Source organism: Myxocyprinus asiaticus, chromosome 50 (genome assembly GCF_019703515.2).
Source record: "Myxocyprinus asiaticus isolate MX2 ecotype Aquarium Trade chromosome 50, UBuf_Myxa_2, whole genome shotgun sequence".
NCBI lineage: Eukaryota > Metazoa > Chordata > Actinopteri > Cypriniformes > Catostomidae > Myxocyprinus > Myxocyprinus asiaticus.
The window spans coordinates 6,963,478-6,980,479 of NC_059393.1; the positions used below are offsets into that span (position 1 = coordinate 6,963,478).

The 17,002-nt window shown below is 37.3% G+C and overlaps 1 protein-coding gene across 3 annotated transcripts in view; it reads right to left on the bottom strand.

Annotated features, from left to right (window-relative positions):
- Window positions 1-8,678: 8,678 nt before the first annotated feature.
- LOC127438684 (dystroglycan 1-like) overlaps window positions 8,679-17,002 on the bottom strand; it is a 75,637-nt gene continuing 67,313 nt past the window's right edge. Inside the window, exons 5-6 of one of the 3 annotated variants that reach the window (XR_007896788.1) lie at window positions 9,189-9,447; window positions 8,679-8,903 (exon numbers count right to left, since the gene is read on the bottom strand). The gene's annotated coding sequence lies outside the window, so the exon portion shown is untranslated. Of the gene's footprint in view, window positions 9,448-17,002 lie in introns of all 3 variants that reach the window. The other 2 variants (XR_007896787.1, XR_007896786.1) reach the window with 2 other exon arrangements.

The window sequence follows — 17,002 nt, forward strand, 5'->3', positions numbered from 1 at the left end:
AACTTCACGACATTAGCTGAGCACATGCAGCATATGATTCTAAACAAGCATGAACACTTTTATGGAGATCGGACCATAGGTGGCGCTATGAGCTTTAAAAAGCTTTAAAAACCATGTATTTCCTTAGTAAATTGCCTGTATTGGCTGTAAATGGTCTATTCCATCTATGATCTATGTGGTTACATGCTTGCTATATAAAACATAATACCTTTTTACGCATATGCTTAAAGGCCTTAAACCGCTTGAACCCTGTTAATTGCTGCTCGCAGCTATATTTATTATTATTAGGTGTTCAAGCGCTTAGTGCTGATACCCTATTATAATTGTTAAGATTTTTAGGGGTTCAAGCGCTTAGCGCTGAAACCCTATTGTAATTGTTACGATTTTTATTATTATTATTATTATTATTATTATTATTATTATTATTATTCTGCCATAAAACTGATCGGGCAGAGCAAACCATAAGGCCTAGAGACTTGAAACTTGGTCAGATGGTAGTAGTATTGCTCGCTACTCAGAAACACGGACTCGGCCAAATTGGCCAATAGGGGGTGCTACAGCGATCAAAAACGCGAAACTGCTCATAACTCCTAGACCGTTTGTCGTAGACTCACGCCTGTTCGACTCCTGGCTCTAGAGGTCTGTGAGAAATTTGAAAGAAATCGGTCAATGGACGGCGCTAACGAGTTTTACGCCTCTATAATCACGTGGTGTTTCACACATACACACAATGGCTGTGTCTCAATTCAAAGGCTGCATCCTTCGAAGGACTCGGACTTCAAAGGCCACACCTTCAAAGGCCGCAAAGGTCAGACTGAGCATTGTTAATTGGGACAGTCTAGCCTACGGAGGACTGTTCTTGTCGCAACTGTGACAGCTGCCGAGTAACTGTAACATTTGTACTGGATTTTTTGAAAGTTATATTAAACTGTCTGAAAACAAAACAGGGTTCACAAACTATCTAAATATTTTCATCATGGTCCATTTCTGTATATAATAAAGAGTATAAACTATATATAATCGCATCTTAATAAGATATAAATCAACATTTGAACCACTTTAAAGTTTTTTGTTTTTTTTTTACATTTATATCATTAGATATTTGAGTAAGTTGAAACCCAATATTTACATTTAAAAGTGTAATTCGGCAATTTCTCTCTCTCAAAAAAAAAAATCCTGTCGTCACTGGCACACAATGAATTCTGGGGTATGCAAGGCCGCGAAGGATCCATCTGTTGTATCCTTCACTTCATGGGAAACGAAGAACGCATTTGGGGGCCACATTTGAAGGAGCCTTTGAATTGGGACAGCCTGTGTTGCACAGCAGTGACTCAATCGGCCTTCAAATGCGACCTTTGAAGGAAGCAGCCTCTGAATTGGGACGCAGCTATAATTCATAGCATTTGTTAGATCTCCTCATACTGAACAACTTTGCCTCAAAAACCACTGCTGTCAATCAAATTGTTCATTAAATATTTATGATTATGTAAAAAAACCTACTTTTGTGAACTAGTCCTAGGTTTTTCACTCAACCTCAATAAAACCAATACAGTACAATTCTCTGGACTCTCTAGGTCAATAATTATTTTTAAAAAAAAGTCGAACTTTACCCTTTGGTTAGCAATAATAGTGTCATTTAGAAAATGGGCATGGTCAAGTGTACAAATAAGCCCATAATTCCTAAACAAAAACTCAGAACATCACGAAATTAGGTGAGCTTTTTACGCATGTGCTTAAAGGCCTTAAACCGAATGAACCCTGTTAATTGCTGCTCGCAGCTATATTTATTATTGTTTTTTCTGCCCTAAAAGTGTCTGGGCGTCAGAGACCGTAAGTCGTAGAGATTCCAAACTTGGCAGGATGGTTCCAAATCCTTCCCCCACTCAGGCGTACAGACACACATCCTTCAGACACTAGCTGGCGCTATAGCAAACAAAACAACCAAAAATCACATTTTGGGCCATAAATCTTGAACCGTAAGGGCTAAAAACAAAATTATTTTCCCCTCAGATTCCTTGCGTCATGCTGAAGAGTTTTATTTCCTGTCAAAATTTTGCTCCGCCCCTTCATTTTCCCGATATTTTGGATTGTTTGAAAAAAAATTAAAATGAGCTAATCCTAGGCCGTTTGCCCGATCGGAACCAAACCAGTGCATAATGATTCAGCAGAGTCCCAATATGAAAAATTATCACAGGAATTTTGAAATTCTGATTTATCGTCAAACGGTACGCCAAAACATTCATAGTGGGCATGTCCATTTTACTAAAACGGTTATACATTTTCAATGGATTGAGATATTATCACCAAATTTGGTAAATGTATGTATGGGCTCATGCTGAGGTCACACAAAATATATTGCACACCTTTGCCTCTTGTTGGCACTATAATAATTATAAAATTAAAAATGGCTCTAACTATGGAACTGTTGGTCTGATCGACTTGAAATTTTGCATGCCCTGTCTTTGTCCAAGGTGCCATCAAGGTGTATGAGCACAGTCGCATATCTTTAAAAACATGTCCGCCAGCAGCCAGTAAAATGTAAGCAGCTAATAACATCAAATCTGAATGGCCGGCTATTACGAAATTTGAGATATTCATGCACAGTGTCAAAATGAGGCAAAATGAGGTGGCACTATAACAAAAATATTTAAGTTTTTGCTAATTACTCCGCATCTGAGCACATTAAAATCAAAATGCTTTTTACCTCTAAATCCTTGCGTCAAGTCCTACAAAATGTATATCTTAGTTTTATTTCATTTTATAAAATGTTTCTGCCATTCTAATTGACTGAAAACCCTACTTTTTCGAACTCCTCCTAGGGCATTAATCAGATCTTCACCAAATGTGTCCCAGGTAAGCGCTAGACCATGCAGGCAAAGAGTTATCAAAATAATTTTGATCCATTAAATCGTCTAGAAGATACAATCCGATATATTTGACTAGTGTGGACCATTATGATTAGTATCCCTATATCTTGTGTGCACAAATGCCAAACTTCACAAAACTGTGTAAATATGGAAAACAGGACATTCTGAGGAATCATACTAAATTTCATGGATTTATGATGAACTGGGGGCTAACAGCAAATTTTAAATAATCAGCCATTTATCTGACCAATGAAAGCTGTAATACTATTTTTTTTGTCCACCAGAGGGAGCCACAAGATAAGAAATCCTTTTAAGTCAAAGGCTTTCATGAGTGTATGGATGCATATAAATTTATTTGAAGAAACGTGGTACAATGACAATGTCTTCTGACTTTTATAATATTAGTTTGCAAATAGATCTGTGATTTCCAAAATGATTAAAGATAATCAAATATCACCTTAATTTTCACATATCCTAAAAATATTGAAAACATATATGTCAAGTTGCCAGACATGATTAACTGTCACATTGCTTTAGGGATATGTTTACATATGTCTGGAATTATAGTATGTGTTTATTTTTCCATTATCCCCGTTTCTGTCTCACATCATTTCTATATGGCTGTTTCCAAAAACTGTAAAATGCTGCCTTAAAACCAGCCAAAAAGTGCCCATAGGCATACTATGGCAAGGCTCTTGCCCATGGAAAACAATTGTTTCCTACTATGACAAGACAACGAAATTTGTGGGATCAGATTGCCCATTCAGAATGTCATAGAGACATAGGTGCAGGCTCATTTCACTCGGGCTACCAATCAGTCTTTAAGTATCATCTTGGAAATGGCCCTAGCATCCACCCCCATAGACTTCCATTCAAAATGGCTCAGAAGGGTATCTTCAGAACAGAATTTTGTAGACACTTGGCGATTGGATCTTTTGAGTCAGGTTAGTAATCAGCAAATAAGATTCTCTCTGGTCACTGGCTAGCCATGCCCTTGCAACCATTTAGAGCACCCTAGCAACCAGCCCTTTTGACTTCCATTCAAAAAGGCTGAGAGTGATATCTTTGGATCAGAATGTCCTAGAGAAATGACAGTTTGCTTGTTTTAATTGGGTGAGCAATCAGACTTCATGTATCCACTTGAAAGACTACTTAGCCACGCCCTAGCAACCATTTATAGCACCCTAGCAACCAAACCCCATTGACTTCCATTCAAAAAGGCTGAGAGTGATATCTTTGGATCACAATGTCCTAGAGAAATGACAGTTAGCTTGTTTTACTTGGGTGAGCACTCAGACTTCAGGTATCATCATAGAAACTGCTTAGCCATGCCCTAGAAACCATTTAGAGCACCCTAGTAACCAAACCCCATTGACTTCCATTCAAAATGCTTATATGGGAAACTCAGGATCAGAATGTCATAGAGACTTCTGGTTCCATCATTGGACTCAGGGTAGCAAGGAGCCTTTTGAGTATCACCTTGGTAACTGCCTAGCAACCAGGTGGGGTTACCCAAGCAACCAAGTAACAAATCACATATCTCTGCACCAGAACATCATAGAGACTTCCGACTTCATTCATTTGACTCGGGGTGGTAAGGAGCCTATTGAATATCACCTTGGTAACTGCCTAGCAACCATATGGGTTTATCCTAGCAACAAAGTAACAAAGTATGTATATCTGCACCAGAACATCATACAGACTTCCGGTTTCGTAATTTGTCTCAGGGTAGCAAGGAGCCTTTTCAGTATCACCTTGGTAACTGCCTAGCAACCAGGTGGGGTTACCCTAGCAACCAAGTAACAAATCACATATCTCTGCACCAGAACAGTGTAGAGACTTCCAGCTTCGTTAATTTGACTCAGGATAGCAAGGAGCCTTTTGAGTATCACCTTCAAACTGCCTAGCAACAAGATGGGGTTACCCTATCAACCATGTAACAAATCACACATCTCTGCACCAGAACATCGTAGAGACTTCCTGTTTCGTTCATTTGTCTCAGGGTAGCAAGGAGCCTTTTGATTATCACTTTGGTAACTGCCTAGCAACCAGATGGGGTTACCCTAGCAACCAAGAAACAAATCACATTTTTCCCCAATTTTCAACAAATTTAGTTTTTGGCAGGATCTATTCCGTCAATTTGTATTATTATTCACTGGATCATTTCTGTCAATTCTGATTATTTTGGTTATTTCTTCACATGTGCTTGGACCCCGATGATTGCCGCTTGAGGCTATATTTAACACGTGTATTTTGTCTTACAGTACTGGCAGAGTTTTTATAGTCAAAACAAGTGAAAAAATGTATCAGTGCTGAAAAGTAATCCAAAGTATTTAGAATAAGTTACTGACCTTGAGTAATCTAACGAAATACGTTAGAAATTACATTTTACAGCATATATTCTGTAATATGTAGTGGAATACATTTAGAAAGTAACCCTCCCAACCCTGCTGACAGGCAATGTCTGTATCTAAATTGCAGGACTTTCTTTTTGTGTGTATTATATTTGGAGTCCCACAAAAACCCTAGACCAACTCCTTCCCCTTAACCTAACCTACAAAAATGAACCATGGTTTTACTTTTTCAAATTATACTGTAACAGACATAGTTTATATATGACTAAAACCATGGTTAACTTTCATTAGGGTTTAACCCTAACACTAATCAATTAGTTATACAATTTAGAAACAACTGGTGTTGAACCGCGGGAGAAGGCCATCACTCCTTGCACCTCAGACCAGAAAGGGAGCACATGCAACCGGCACACCCCACCCCTTACTCAGAACAAACCCTTTCCTGATCCCACCGACCGTCGCCATTATAAGGATATCAAACTGCAATACTGCTTATAATAAATAAAAATTAGCATAAAGGAAATATTAAGAGTGGAGACATGAAATAGGATTGGCATAAGAATGGGACAATGGTCGGATTCAAAGTCTGAAAATAGTCACTCCGTATTTCTTTATATAATTAATTACACTAAATTAATGTGTTAAATCTTCAGTCCTGGTAAATTATGACAGATAATTTCCATTTTGGGTGAACAATTCCTTTATATTTTTCATTTTGGCTTTTCTGTACTCGTATACCCCATTAAACTACTACAGGCAGATTTCAATAACTCGCCTTACACACATGGAAGCACAAAGAAGTACAGGGAGCTTTGCCACAAATTTCCATTTGCTTCTGAAGATTAAAAATTATTCCATGCTAGCATGTAGAAAATGCACATCTGCAGTCAGATAACAATCCCTTATGGCTATCTAATGGGCCTGAAATTACAGCTTCCACTCAACAAGTACAAAGTAATGAGTCTAGCTAGCTAGCCAACAAGAGAGAAAGTGTGTGTGTGTGGAATGGTGGTGGTGGTGGGGGGGGGGTATCGAGAGAGGCCAGATCTCATCATGCATAATAGATTGTGCCAACAGCCTGCATGGAGCTCTTGAGGGCCAGTGCTTCATCATGCCTGGAACGGCAACAAAAGAGGAGACCTGGGTTACTGAGGACAAATCTGAATGAGCTTTCAATGTATTTGAGAGAGTGGAAGTGTGGAGTAACAATCACATCTGATGTTCTCTGGTCTTTTATCTTCAAGTTCATCTTTGCTGACCCTTTTTTGCTGCGGTATAATAACAAAGTCAGATCTCTTTGGTAAATAATGTTCTTAACTCATTGATGCATTGATCACAAATTTTTAATTACATCATGCCATCATTGATGTTACCTGGCGTGACGTATCCATAATTGTTTTCATCTCATGACAAGTCGTAATAATAGATTCAGATGGCAAAATCATACAAGTTGGCTTGTTCATACGATTTTTACTCCCATAGAGAAAATAAACAGACCAATGAAAGATAGTATTACAAATTTTCCAAAGTTTAACCACTAAACCAAACCTAAACCTAACCATAACCCCTTATTTAAACCCTAAACCTAACCATTATTTTTAATAGGAAAAATTGTTGTTGTGTACTATGGAAAAAAAGAGAAACATCGGGTTTTGAACGAGATGAGGGAAGCGAATTACTGGTTATTGTCATGCATCAGTCATTTTAATTACATTAAATAACTTAATTTGTTCACAGACATGACAAGTGTTTGATAGGAGGCTTGCTAAAATGTGAAAATGTGTTGATTGGTTGGTCTCTATCGGGAAAATAAGTTGTACCTTTTCATAGGAGTTGTCATGCGACTATGCTGGAATTGGCATATTTGGGTGAACTATTCTTTTATCAAGTACCGCTGAGAATACGGCCTCAAAGAAGTCCTTGTTAAGGTTGTCGTTTTGTACTTGTAATTGACGAGATGACATAAACGGAGGATCATGGCTCCTCAGATGCTGAAAAATTGCTTGCCATTTTTCATTTTTGATAGAAAAGCCCTTAAGTCAGGGCAGCGACAACTGAAGCAATTCCTTGTGATTAAAGAGTCATCAGTCATCTTTTGGATTCACATATCAAAGGAATGAATGAGAGAGAATATCACTCTAAACCTGTTAATTCTGTTTTCAAGTATCACTGGTGTTCTCCTCTTATATGTTGAGGGCCTGAACAGAGACCAAACAGCCTCGACTTAAATCAACGCATATGGGTTTGATACACACTTCTGCTCTAAATTGACAACAGTCTTGGGTAATTTTTGTCTACGTGGTCCTTGAGATGAACTCTTCCAGCAAAGTTCATGTCTGATTAGAATTTACATACATTTGCTTCATGAATATTTTCAGCTAATAATGATGTGTCCCTGTAGGTCTAACAATTCTTTACTTCACCAGTACCAATAAATCTGAAAAATGGACCAAGCGTCAGCAAAGTACAGTTTACAGTAAATACATATTTGAGGCCTACTTTTTTTTTTTTTTTACAATGTTTAATTATTATATGATGAACTGAATGGACACAAAAAATATGTAGTGGTACCATGATATCTGATGATAATAACATGATATTTTATATATATATATAATGTCACTGAAAGATTACCATATTCTTATATACCATGGTATTACAAGGTACTCTAATGTATTACCATGGAACATGATATATATATATATATAACATGGTAATGCCAAAATACTTTGATATATATACTGTATATATATACTATGATATATATGTACTGCATGATTATTTAAGGTACTTCCAAGAATGCCATAGTATTACCATGGTACATGCCCACAAACATGGTAACAATATGGCAATGCTAAAAATATGGTGAAAACACGGTATTTTGATATATATCACAGTACTGAATGATTACCATATACATATACCATTGTATATAAATGGATCTGCAAGGTAATCGCAAGAATACCATGGTATTACCATGGTACATGTCAAAAATCATGGTTATTTCACATACGTTGATATATATCATGGTACTGAATGATTTCCAAAGGTACTTCCAAGAATACAATGACAATACTATGGTCCATGTCCACAAACATGGTAATACCATGGTATTTTGATATAAATCAATTTACAGAATGATTACCATATCCATATACCTTGTAAATACATTGATCTCCAAGGGATTTACAAGATTACCACAGTTATTACCATGGTACATTTATTTAAAAAAAATAAAATAACACTGTACTTTGAAATATATCATGGTATTGAATAATTCTCAAAAGCATTCCATAGTGCATGTCCACAAACCTGGTGGTAGCCCTATTGTATTTTGATATCATACTGTAGTACTGAATAATTATTACATGATACCCTGGTGGTTTGTTGTAGCGTGTATGTAAAGGTTCTAAGAGTTGGAGGCAAGAAGGAAACGGGAGCCAGCATCGCAGTCCACGTGAGTGTCTTTTTATTCTCAGGGCTTTAACTCAAAATATGCTTTCCAGCAAGACTTTCAGTTTACACACATCAGCTTCAATGATAACAGACAACATAAACTCAAAAGGTGCTCAAGTATAAATGGCTTTTCAGCGTTCAGCTCCAGTCTGGGTATGTGCGCGTCTCGGACTCTCTCTTTCGGTCTGGTGTTCCGCCGGTCTTTTAAAGCCCGTCTCTGCCGAAACTGAAATGAGACACAGGTGTTTAGAGTCAGTAATCACCAGGTGATGGCTCTTACCGCTTCCTCTCTCCCCACTGACAGACACATGACCACATTCCCATCCCCACAGTGTAAAAAGGTGGCAGACCATTTCCTTCAAAACAAATACATCTATTTAAAAAAAAAACAACACACCTCATAGTAATTTCTTATTAAATTATTGCACATCTAACATGTTGACAAGCCAGTCCAGAGTTAGAATAAAAGTCTCAGAGGCTGCAGACAACACGGGTTACCATATTAAAGTACTTTTTTTTCACTCCTCCTACATTATATACAGTATGTATTGCAGATGCGCCTAATACAGATCCCATACAGAGACCCAGCGGAATTCCAATCCAGATTTCCAGCATGCTGCGAGCAGATCTTGGGAATAAATCCTGCCAGGGTCGCCACGTTGAGTTCTAGATGTTCCACTTGATGTTCACAACCGCATGCGTTGCAGTGCTGCATCAAACGCATATGAGATGATGAACTGCCATTGTCTACTGTGTGGCGCCTGAATATTCTAGAAAGAAACAGAACAACAGGGGGGAAAACAAAGACACATTGTTTATGTATTTGTTTCTGTGTTCTACATTCATGTTCTAATTTTAAAATGGGAACAGTCTCACTTCAGTATACAGTCAAGGATTATTCTTTTAGCTAGTGACACATTTCTACTCTTTATTTTACATCACATATCAATTATGACCAATACAATGCCAGCTGTTTAGTGGTAACAGCAACAAACACCATCAAACAATGAACATACACTCCTAAATACATAAATCCCATTTAAAAAGTATTGTAGCAGATCCATGGTACAGTAATTGGAGGGCAATACTATGGTATTTTCATGGTTTACCAAGGTACTTATACCATGGTATTTTCATGGTACTTTCTTGTTAATGATGTATATCATTATGACTCATCCATCCTAATGCCCATGGTTAAGTAAACACCACAGATTGGAGACAAAATCATCTGTATGCTTCAACAAGAGATGTCCTTTGAGGCAACATGATTTTAATCTTCATATGTACCCTGCACTAAAACTACAACTTGTAAACTACTACATTGCCTCGTATTAGAATATTTAAGGGCTTAGCATTGTATTCCATGTGGAGATGAGAAAATCTTGTCCTTCGGGAGGTCTGAAAAGTTCAGAGAAATTACGAAATGTTATTAAAATAGTTGAAGGCACATAATTATTCTATATACAGGAAGACTGGATAATTTTATTCTTTAACTCTGAAACTTTGTGAGAAATAATATATAACTATGTCCGCATATTCATGTTTTTAAAAGTCTTCAGTCGTGAGGGTCACAAATTTATTTGTGCTTTAGAAAATCTCTAGGAAAGCTATCAATGCAATGGCATTAATGTGAAAATTTTCTTGATATTGACACCACCTGAAATTTATGAAGGAAATATTTGACAAACTTTCTTTAAAAAAACCCGAAAAGACAGCTAAGCTAAGACTACTAGTACTCGCAACAGTCTTTCATCTGTGCCCTCTCAATTTGTCTTACAAAAAAGAGACACCCTGTGTACTTTGTTCATACTTCTAAATTAAGACAAAGGAAAAGTAACAGGTATGGTGAATTATGTGTACAGTTTATCTTAGAGAACAGAAGAATCTTTTTTTTTTTTTTTTGACATATGAGCGGTAAATAAAAGGATAGATGTGGGCCCTGTTCTTGATCTCAGCTGTCTTGGGGGGTTTAAAGGCTGTGATGCCATTGTGGGAGCTTCAGATCATCCAAAACGAAAGGTTTTTGTGAAGGGTACTCTACCCAAAAGGTCACTAGCTAGAGGGTTCATGTTCTTTGATGGTAATGGGTGGGGGGGTGGGATCTTACTGAGAAGGGTCCTTTGAAAAATGCAGTAAATTTTGAAAGATGTTATGAAAAGGGGAATTCCAAAAAGGAATGGAGGTGAATTGGGCACTGGGATACTGTACCAGATGTACTAATCCCAAATTTAAGAAAATAATACAAGTTAAACTGCCTCCAGAGCATTGCTGTCCACAGAAAATTATTTTGACTCGTCCCTTTGTTTGGAATTACAATGCAAGTCTAAAGGCCAGAGTATACTTTGGTTTTCCACATGTTGCAGTATATGTAACGTAAACTTCATCAACAGCACAGTAGGCACTGACTCGACCATGCACAAGATGGAATGGCACACGGACAAACAAAGTATACCCTAGTCTTCATCATCAGCACAGTATGCGTGGACTGTCCGTGTGCAGCCTATTTTTTCTAGACATGCAAAAATCTAATTTTAGTGGGACCTCAGAACACAACCTCAGAATGGTGCTCACCACTGTTTATGTGAACAAGATAACTTCCTGGTTTCCATGGGACCAGAACACAAACTGTCCATGTACATCTTCCAAAGCGCCTGCCATTGACTGTACTAAAGAATATCACAAAGCAGTCGTAGTGTGAAAGTGTAGAACGCACCCGTTTGGGCTTGTGTTCAAGAGAGTATACTTTGAAAGACTAGAGCGCTTGACTGTGCGTAAGACAAAACGGCACAGACAACCTCCAAGGCGTATTTAAACTAAGTATACCCTAGCCATCCACATGCAGCCATTTAAGCTGAAATGTCGTCTGCGGATGTGCCTGTCGTTGACTGTATTAAAGAGTATCACAAAGCAATTGTAGTGCGTATATGTTGAATGCATCCGTGTTGGCTTGTGGTCAAAAGAGTATACTTTGTAAGGCTTGAGCACTCAACTGTGTGTGAGATGTAACAGCGAATATTGAAGCAAGCAACCTCTGAGACATGGGTTCTGGCCCCATGGAAACCACAAAGTTATTGCATTCACAAACAATGTTGAGTGCAATTCTGAGGTCACATTTTCTCTCCAAATTTTCATTTTTACTCAACTGACAGATAGCTTTAGGATGTAGGGTAAATACAAAATTCATTTCAGCTGCAAATCTTTAGACCTTCAAATCTTTAGATCTTCTGTCGTCAATTTCACATTGTGACAAGTTTTATTATGCATAACCAGAAATCCACCCATCTTAGATGTCAAATGCATTACTGTAAACAAAATCTGTTTTTACAAACTGAAGGACAAGTCAAATTTATCACCTGTAGTAATTGACAGCATTTTGCAGATGTTGTCAATAAAAGCTCCACTTGTTTCGAACCCGGAACTTTGCTTTAATCATACCCTCCCAGATTAAAAATGATCTAACCTTTAAATACAGCATATGCATGAACATACTGTAATCACATCAATGTTCAAAATGTAAAATTCTCAAACCACCACACATTATCAATGGACTCACACACACACACCTCATGAGAAAACTTTTTAATAAAAGATTCAAACATACAGTGTCTGGTGGCATAAATTAACCAATGCTGTTTAACATGAATGAGATGACTAAAGCATTTTCTGTCATTAAGTTGGTGTAGTATTCTGTACAAAGCTGCATGTTCTCGCAGTTCCTGCACACTTTCAGACCTCAGATAGCATAAAGGTGTCTCATTTTCTGTATCACTGTCACACCCGGCCCCAAGGTCAACAGCAGCACCTTTTATAAATTCATTTAAAAGTTAAATCTTTTGCCACCTCAACTTTTCTTTGCAATACAGCTTGCAGACCTTCTAACAATGTTAAAACTTGGACAAAATGTTAAAAATGATCAACAAACATAAAATAAACGATTCTGTCTTGCTCAATAATATAACTCATAAACAAAACAAAACATACCGACTGGTTTTCCCCTTTGTACCATCTTCTCCTGTAGATATAGTATCGTCAATATGTAATATAAAAGTTTGATATTCCCGTTTAAAAGGAAATGACTGGAATACTGTAAATAAACGTAGGGCTGATTTGATTTGACAAATTAAAAAAAAACCTATAGACAACATTCTGTGCAACAGATTAAATTAATCAGCAGCTCAGGCCTTGTGAAAATATCCATAGAGAATAGACAAATAATAATGCTCTATAGCTTTGACAACACTGAGCCTGTAGTCTACATGAAACACATTCTTGAATAGGATGAAGGGATAACTATTGTTTCATATCTGTCATTGCTTTTATTTTACACAGTAAGTAAAGAATGAAAAGACAAATGTGAACTTGTAAAGTAAAGCAAAGCAGCAAACTCAATGTTAGCAAATAACAGACATTTCGTAATCTGCATCTTTTTTTTTTTTTTTTTTGTGGTAATAAGAATCTAAGCTTTACTGCAACGGACTCTGTGCTACATTAATGATGTATACATAATGTAGTTTGACAACGCAACATAAAAGGAACCATTAAAAAGGCCACAAAAGAGTGTAGTTTGTCAATGCTGTACCGCGATGAAGTGAATGTTTAAGATAATGAGAAATGAAATAACTGTAAAAGAAATTCTTTGAAGAGATAGTTCACTCAAAAATGAAAATTACACACACACGTCCAAAAGTTTGGAATAATGTACAGATTTTGCTCTTATGGAAAGAAATTGTTACTTTAACTCACCAAAGTGGCAACTCATCACAATGTACAGTTAGGACATTAATAACGTGAAAAATTACTATTACAATTTGAAAAAAAAAAAAAAAAAAAAAAACTACTTGAAAAAACTTAAACTACTTGAGTTCTCGTGAAAAAATCCTCCACATGCAGCAATGACAGCTTTGCAGATCCTTGGCATTCTAACTGTCAGTTTGTCCAGATACTCAGGTGACATTTCATCCCACGCTTCCTGTAGCACATGCAATACATGTGGCTGTCTTGTCGGGCACATCTCACACACCTTACAGTCTAGCTGATCCCACAAAAGCTCAATGGGGTTAAGATCCATAACACTCTTTTCCAATTATCTGTTGACCAATGTCTGTGTTTCTTTCCCCACTCTAACCTTTTCTTTTTGTTTTTCTGTTTCAAAAGTGGCTTTTTCTTTGCAATCCTTCCCATAACACCTGCACTCCTGAGTCTTCTCTTTACTGTTGTACATGGAACTGGTGTTGAGCGGGTAGAATTCAATGAAGCTGTCAGCTGAGGACATGTGAGACATCTATTTCTCAAACAAGAGGCTCTGATGTACTTATCCTCTTGTTTAGTTGTACATCTGGCCTTCCACATCTCTTTCTGTCCTTGTTAGAGCCAGTTGTCCTTTGTCTTTGAAGACTGTAATGTACACCTTTGTATGAAATATTCCATTTTCTTTTTTTTTTTTTTTTTTTTTTTGGCAATTTCAAGCATTGTATAGCCTTCATTCCTCAAAACAATGATTGACTGGCGAGTTTCTAGAGAAAGCTGTTTCTTTTTTGCCATTTTTTACCTAATATTGACCTTAAGACATGCCAGTCTATTGCATAACGTGGCAACTCAAAAACAAACACAAAGACAATGTTAAGCTTCATTTAACAAACCAAATAGCTTTCAGCAGTGTTTGATATAATGTCAAGTGATTTTCTAGTACCAAATTTGCAATTTAGCATGATTACTCAAGGATAAGGTGTTAGATTGATGGCTGCTGGAAATGGGGCCTGTCTAGATTTGATCAAAAATTACTTTTTTCAAATAGTGATGGTGCTGTTTTTTTTTTTACATCAGTAATGTCCTGACTATACTTCGTGATCAGTTGAATGCCACTTTGGTGAATTAAAGTACCAATTTCCTTCTGAAACAGCAAAATCTGTACATTATTCCAAACTTTTGGCTGCCAGTGTATATATAAACAGTTGAAGTCAGAAGTTTACATACTGTACACCTTAGCCAAATATATTTAAACTCAAATAGGATCACTACTTTATTTTAAGAATGTGAAATGTCAGAATAAACATTTATTTCATCACATTCCCAGTGGGTCAGAAGTTTACACACACTTTGTTAGTATTTGGTAGCATTGCCTTTAAATAGTTTAACTTGGGTCAAACGTTTTAGGTTGCCTTCCACAAGCTTCTGCCAATAAGTTGCTGGAATTTTGGCCCATTCCTCCTAGTGTACTAGTGTAACTGATTCAGGTTTGTAGGCCTCCTTGCTCGCACACGCTTTTTCAGTTCTGCCCACAAATTTTCTATTGGATTGAGGTCATGGTTTTGTGATGGCCACTCCAATACCTTGACTTTGTTGTCCTTAAGCCATTTTGCCACAACTTTGGAGGCATGCTTTAGATCACTGTCCATTTGGAAGACCCATTTGTGACATAGCTTTAACTTCCTGGCTGATGTCTTGAGATGTTGCTTCAATATATCCACATAATTTTCCTTCCTCATGATGCCATCTATTCTGTGAAGTGCACCAGTCCCTCCTGCAGCAAAGCACCCCCACAACATGATACTGCTACACCCATGCTTCACGGTTGGGATGGTGTTCTTCGGCTTGTAAGCCTCACCCTTTTTCCTCCAAACATAACAATGGTCATTATGGCCAAACATCTCACTTTTTGTTTCATTAGACCAGAGGACATTTCTCCAAAAAGTAAGATATTTGTCCCCATGTGCACTTGCTGGCTTTTTATGGTGGTTTTGGAGCAGTGGCTTCCTCCTTGCAGAGCAGCCTTTCAGGTTATGTCACTATAGGACTCGTTTTACTGTGGATATAGATACTTGTCTAAACTGTTTCCTCCAGCATCTGCACAAGGTCCTTTGCTGTTGTTCTGGGATTGATTTGCACTTTTTGCACCAAACTACGTTCATCTCAAGGAGACAGAATGCGTCTCTTTCCTGAGCGGTATGATGCTGCGTGGTCCTATGGGGTTTATACTTGCGTACTATTATTTGTACAGATGAACGTGGTGCCTTCAGGCATTTGGAAATTGCTCCCAAGGATGAACCAGACTTGTGGAGGTCCACAATTTCTGTGAGGTCTTGGCTGATTTCTTTTGATTTCCCCATGATGTCAAAGAGGTGCTGAGTTTCAAGGTAGGCCTTTAAATACATCCACAGGTACACCTCCAATTGTGCAAATTGCCTATCAGAAGCCAACTGGCTAATTGCCTAAAGGCTTGACATCATTTTCTGGAATTTTCCAAGCTGCCTAAAGGCACAGTTAACTAGGTGTATGTAAACTTCTTACCCACTGGAATTGTGATTTAGTCAATTAAAAAAACAGTCTGTCTGTAAACAATTGTTGGAAAAATGACTCATATACAAAGTAGATGTCCTAAACGACTTGCCAAAACTATAGTTTGCTAATATGAAATCTGTGGAGTGGTTTAAAAATTTAGGTTTAATGACTTCAACCTAAGTGTATGTAAACTTCCGACTTCAACTGTGTGTGTGTGTGTGTGTGTGTGTGTGTGTGTGTGTGTGTGTGTGTGTGTGTGTGTGTATATATATATATATATATATATATATATATATATATATATATATCGGGCAGATTCGTCTTTGTGAAGGTGATTGAAAATTAAAGTTATTCCAGCAAATACTGATTTCTGAACTCTTCCCAAGTTAAAACATTAGTACTGTGTTGTTTAAAAATGAATATAAACTTGTTTTCTTTACATTATTCGAGGTCTGAAAACACTGCATCTTTTTGTAATTTTGACCAGTTGTCATTTTCTGCAAATAAATGCTCTAAATGACACTATTCTATTTGGAATTAGGGAGAAATGTTGTCAGTACTTTGTAGAATAATAATAATAATAAAATGTTCATTTTAGTCAACCACATACCTATAAATAGCAACTCCAGAGAAACAGATAATTTTGTGGTGGTCTCTTAATTTTTTTCCAGAGCTGTGTCTCAGTATATGTAGTACCTCCTTTGCTATATTCCAAGTCAAATGATCACTTTGTGCGAGGAACAGACATTTAAGTTATAATTCACTTGTAATCTTCCCCTGAGCTGTCAGAGACAGCCCAAAACTGAACCCAAGAGCTGGACCACTCCAATTCGTGAACAAATCATTCAGAATGGTTTTGTGAACTGGATAAATCGGTTCACTAAATAGATCGGACTCAAAATAATGATTAATTCATGCATCATACAGAATCACTGCTACTCTCAAGAACATGCCGAGGAGAGCTGGGGTGGATTTTCAGTTAAAGAGTTAGTTCACTCAAAAATTTACTCACGCTCATACCATTCCAGATTTGTATGACTTTCCTTC